Genomic DNA, 6,410 nt, shown 5'->3' on the forward strand with positions numbered 1-6,410 from the left:
TATATATATATATATATATGTATATATATAACCATTATAATTGCTGTTAAAAAATGAAATACTTAGGTGTAAATCTACCAATACACACACAGGACGCGCATACTGGAAACTACACAACACTCATGAAAAAAATCAAAGATCAAAATAAATAGAAGGATATTCTGAATGTTTGAATTGGAAAACTCAACATACCTAAAGGTGTGCATTCTTCCAAGCTGGCATACAGTTGAACATTATTCCTATCAAAATCTTAGATTTGTTGTAAATATAGACAAGATTATTCTAAAATTCACATGGAAAAGCAAAGGAACTAGAATAGTTTAAATATTTCTGATAAGCTGGGCATGATGGCTCATGCCTGTAATCCCAGAACTTTGGGAAGCCAAGGCAGGAAGACTGCTTGAACCCAGGAGCTTAAGAGCAGCCTGGGCAATATGGCAAAACCCCATCTCTACAAAAAAATACAAAAAAATTAGCCAGATGTGGTGGTGTGTGCCTGTAATCCCAGCTACTCAGGTGACTGAGGCAGGAGGATCACTTGAGCCTGAGAGGTAGAGGCTGCATAATCACACCATAATCACACCACCACACTCCAGCCTGGGCAACAGAGTGAGGCCATGTCTCTAATACTACTACTACTAATAATAATTCTTATAAAGAAAAGTTGTGGGAGAAATCAGCCTACCTAATTTCAAGGCTTGACATATAGCTACAGTAATCGAGACTGTGTGTTGCTGGCAGAGGGACAGACATATGCTGATGGAAGAGAATAGAGAACCAAGAAATTCTTGCATGTAAGTATGGTTGATTTTTGACAAAGGCATAAAAGCAATTCAATGGAGGAAGGATAGCATTTTCAACGAATGTGCTAGAGCAACTTGATATCCATAGGAAAAATGAAAACAAAATAAGTTGACCTAAACCTCACATCATATAAAAAATTAACTCAAAATGCATCCCAGGTTTAAAGGTAAAAGTTAAAATGTTAATAATTTTATAACACAGGAGAAAATCTTTGGGACTTAGGGTTCAGTGTAGGGTTCTTCAGCATGATACCATAAAAGAAAATATCAATAAATTGAACTTCATCAAAATTAAAAAAATCTTTAACTCTACCAAAGACCCTGATGAAAAGAGAAGTTATAGAATGGGAGAATGTATTTGTAAACCAAATACCTGACAAAGAGTTTATGTCTATAATAAAAAAGTTTTCAAAAGTCAACATTAAAATAACCAAACAACCCAATTAGAAAATGGGTGAAAATCATGAAGAGACAGTTTAATAAACAGGATACATAGCTTGAACCCAGGAGTTCAAGACCAGCCTAGGTAACATGGAGACAAAGAATTTTGTAGAGACAATGTCTCTACAAAAAATTTAAAAATTAGCCAGGCATTGTGGTGCATGCCTGTGGTCCCAGCTACTTGGAAAGCTGAGGCAGAGGATCACTTGAGCCCAGGAGGTCAAGGCTGCAGTTAGCCATGATCATGCCATTGCACTCGAGTCTGGAATACAGAGTGAGACCCTGCCCAAAAAAAAAAAGGAATATGTAGATGGCAAATAAGCCCACAAAAACATGTTCAACATCATTAGTCATAAGAAAAATACAAATTAAGACCATAATAAGATATCACTACACCACTACTAGAAAAACCAATATAAAAGATAGTGACAATACCAAATGCTGGTGAGGATGTAGAGAAATTGTATTTCTTACACATTGCTATTGGGATTGTAAAATGGTACTGCCACTCTTGAAAATAGTTTGTCAGCTTCTTAAAACAAACAAAAAACATGCAACCAGCATATGATCCAGCAATTGCACTCTTGGTTATTTATCCCAAAGAAATAAAACACATGTCCTTACAAATGCTTGTGCATGTTTGGTCGTAACAGCTTTATTTGTAATGGTGAAAAATTGGAAACAAACTGTCCTTCACTAGGAAAATGAATAAACAAACCATGGTACCCCTATACCATGAAATACCTTTACTCCACCATTCCCAGTGAGGTCTTTTTTTCTCATTGTCTAAGATAGCTACTAAAGCTCCAGGCATTACAGCCATGTTCCAAGCAGCCAGACAGGAAAAGGTAGAAAGAAAATTGTGTCCCTTTGCCTCCTTTTTAAGATAACTCCTGAAAATCTCAAATACTGTGTTGGCTTACATGCCATTGGCTAGAATTGATCACATGACCACCCCTCTGCAAGGAATGCTAGGAAATATTGTTTTTTTGGTTGGGTGGCAATATGCCTGGCTAAAAATTGAGGTTCTGTTATTTGAGAAGAGTGACAGAACTAGGTTTTGTGTGTCCTGAAGCTTATACAATCTGGGGGTAATGTAAAACAATAAAGTCTTTTGCTAACAAATTTCACAAAATATCTGACCTGGAAACACATTGTGGAGGTCCTTCCCAGGGCTTTGAAAAAGCCTATTTGAATGGAGGCCATGGGACTTAGGGTTGTTCACCTCGTTGTAAATCTACTTCTGTTTTGGAGGCAAACAGTAATGTCTGGCACAGTGTTACTCTAAAGCTAATGACCTTTAAAAAATCTTTCCTTCCACCTTTTCATTTCTTCTTCTTTATTAAATCAGAAAATCCAACTTCAAATAATCTACCAACAGCAAGTAACTTGAGTTCTCTGAGGTTCATTTTTCTACCTGAAAAATAAAGATTATTAACACCAATCTGGCTAGATTCATGGGATGCCCAGATGAAATTATGGACCTGAAATTGCCTTATTACCATAAAGCATGATATAAATGTAAGAACTATTATTAGCAACAATCAAAAGCTCATCCCACGAAAATGCTGAGGAAGGAGGTGGAGAAGTGGGGAAGAACCCCACTTTGGAAAGACTTTGGAAACAACCAGGATATTTGCCACCCAAAGCTATGAGGAAGAAGGAAAGATTCTTTGAACACCTACTATGAGCCAGTTTTAGTTATAGATGATTTTACTCTTGACTGGCACTCATTAAGTATGTTTAATGAATCATACTTAGTCATAAAAGTAGGTCTTTGAAACTTGAAATAGTGAAAAATTGCCCAACTTTGTAGAGATGTCAACAGAAATGGATCACTCTGAGCATCCCAAGTGATGGCATATATATCACATCCATTCTTTCAGAGTTTCTTGGGCTGGTGTAACTTTTGCTGACATCACATCTAGCTTGAAGCAAAGATCAACAGCCACCCTTCACCAGATTTATGCAGCCCTCTTTCACCCTCAGTAAAACATTGTTGCAAAAGGGCCAGACTGTTGTCTGGTCTCTTGTCATGTCACTTTAATCAATAAATCAATCCATCAAATATTTATTGGTTACCCACTTTTTACAGGGTGTATACCACCTGCTGGAAGATGAGGAGGTAGCCAGCAAGAAGTAGAATGAGGCAAGGAGGGCAAAGAAATATAGAGCGTAATCCCCATTCCCCGAAACTTTACAATGTATTTGAAGAGATGTGTGTGTGTGTGTGTGTGTGTGCATGCGTGTATCTCAAATGTTAAGTGATTATGCCCAAAAATAAATGATAGCTTAATGAATGCTTAATTGATGAGAAATCAGACCAAAGGTGCTATCAGGGTATAGAGAATGAAGAAAATGCAGTGATGTGCAAAAATTTTTATGAAAGAAGATATATTTGAGCTAAGCATAAAAAGTAGTCTAAGAATTATATGGGGGGAGAAAAGAAAAACAGATAAGATAGGTGAGGTGGCAACAGGATAATAAGTGTGATCAGAAATGCAAGATATGAATAAAAGACATAGAATACACTGATGTGACTGAAGAGGATGAAAGAGACAAAATAAACTGAAGTTAAGATTTACAAAGAGGTTAGTGCCGACACCAGCTCAGTCGTGGAGACCCTAACCCAGCAGCGCTAGAGGAATTAAAGGCACACACACAGAAACATAGAGGTGTGAAGTGGGTAATCAGGGGTCTCACAGCCTTCAGAGCTGAGAGCCCTGAACAGAGATTTACCCACATATTTATTAGCAGCAAGCCAGTCATTAGCATTGTTTCTATAGATATTAAATTAACTGAAAATATCCCTTATGGGAAACGAAGGGATGGGCCAAATTAAAGGAATAGATTGGGCTAGTTAACTGCAGCAGGAGCATGTCCTTAAGGAACAGATTGCTCATGCTATTGTTTGTGGCTTAAGAACGCCTTTAAGTGGTTTTCCACCCTGGGCGGGCCAGGCGTTCCTTGCCTTCATTCCGGTAAGCCCACAACCTTCCAGCATGGGCGTTATGGCCATCATTAACATGTCACAGTGCTGCAGAGATTTTGTTTATGGCCAATTTTGGGGCCAGTTTATGGCCAGATTTTGGGGCACCTGTTCCCAACAGGTTAGCATCTACTTGTGAAGGAATTTGAATGCCAGGATAAGATAGATTTTTTTTTTCTGTATGAGATCAAACAATGGTTTTGGTCCATTTTCTTTCTTGGTCTTATGAAAATGTATTACCACTATATTTTTATTATTAAAACTTAAGGTCTTGATCTTTCCTACCTCCCTTTGTACAAGGCTATGGGAGAAATATGGAATGTCACTAACAGTGAAGTTTTCATGACCAAATCCAGCAATCAAAATGGTATCACTTCCTCAATTAACAGCTGTTAGTGGTTCAAAGCTTTAGTTTTCTTCATTACCTGGACTTTGACACACATCCTTACAGCAGAATTTGCTTTTTGACTTCAATACTTACTTTTTCCAGCACAGTTCTCTTTGCATGAAAAATTTTTTCAAAGAGAACTAATTGCAAAGAAATTGAACTTTATGGCTGTGTTTAACTGGGCTTTCCTATGTTGTTTATCGTTGTACCCCTTCGTGGCTACCAAGCGATCCTGCAGTGTAAAGAGTTTCACATCTTCCTGGAGTAATTCTTTAAACTGGAAGCTATAATACCACCTCTTAGCCTGTGGCCTATCACCACTAACCCACAGATACCTCCTGGGTATTGCTCTTCTGCTTTAAGAGAATAAGGTGTCATGTCCATTTTTAAGGGGCAACCCAATTTGATCTTGAATTCTTCCATAATTTACCTTGGGCTATCTCACAAGGGCAGCCCATTAGCTGTGGGCCTCAGATTCTGGTACTTGGGAAAGGCCCAGACTACAGTAGCTCAAATGATACAGACTGCCTACCATGAAGGCCCCTTTCTCACTAGTTGGCCGATGTCTTTCTACTTTTAGGAATTACCATTTCATATCTGCAGCATCCAGCCTCCACAATGGCCTCCAGTGGTCCCTGCCTTCTGGTACTCAGGCCCTTGTACAGTCCCTTTCCACCTCACATCTCTGTGACCAATAGAATACTATAGAAGTAACAATACCTTCTGCCTTGCTCTTGCTTTCTTGGATTCCTCACTCTCAGTGAAGGCAGCTGTCATTCTGTGAGACCTCTCAAGCAACACTAGTTCAAGAGGCCCGTGTTGCTGAGAACCAAGGCATCTTGCTAGTGAGCAGCTGAAGCCTCCTATCAAAGCCATGTGAATGAGCCACCTTAGAAGTGGATCGTCCAACCCCAGTCAAGCCTCAGCTGACAGTGGTCCTAACTGACATCATAACTTCAACTTCAGAAGAGACTCTGAGCCAAAACCACCTGGTTGAACCACTTCCTAATTTCTGACCCACAGAAACTGTGATATAACAAATGTTTGTTGTTTTTAAACCACTAATTTTGAGGGTAACTCATTATGTATCAATGGGTAACTGACACAATATCACTTTGCCCATTTATAAATTATTTTTAAGAGATTTATAATAGCCTTTTATATATTAAAGATATTAATTAATAATCCTGTCTGTTATAAAAGTCTAACCTATTTCTGTTTATTGCCTTTATTATATTAATACAAAAAAGTTTTATACATTGCAGGGGCCATTGAAAATAATATGCTAAGAATAGATAAGGCTCAAGGACAGTATCTCTAGCTAGTTGCACTTTCAATGAACTCCAGTAGTCAAGGACAGTATCTCTAGTTGAACTTTTAATGAACTCTAGTAGGCACCAAGAAGGCAGACAAAATAAGAAAGAACTTAGAGACAAGGAACTAAGCAGAAGGTTATATCTGGGTGCAGAAAGTTTGTTTTGCATTGTGTTATTTTGCTGACATGGGATTTATGGAGTATAAATAAAGTGAGGCAGAGGCTCTAGGCACGGCCGCCATGTTCTCTGTTTGTCTTTGTCTCTTGTGTCTGTTCTTTCTCCACCACCCCCAGCACGGTCCCCAATAATATATATTCAAATACATTATTCATTTCCATTTTAGTTTTGCCTTATGTGTCATATTTAGACTTTTTGTGTGTGTATGTGTGTGTGTGCATGTGTTTGTGTGTGTTTTTATCATACTTTAAGTTCTAGGGTACATGTGCACAATGTGCAGGTTTGTTACATATGTA

This window comes from Rhinopithecus bieti, unplaced genomic scaffold, assembly GCF_001698545.2.
Source record: "Rhinopithecus bieti isolate Rb0 unplaced genomic scaffold, ASM169854v2 scaffold_26311, whole genome shotgun sequence".
Classification (NCBI taxonomy): Eukaryota; Metazoa; Chordata; class Mammalia; order Primates; family Cercopithecidae; genus Rhinopithecus; species Rhinopithecus bieti.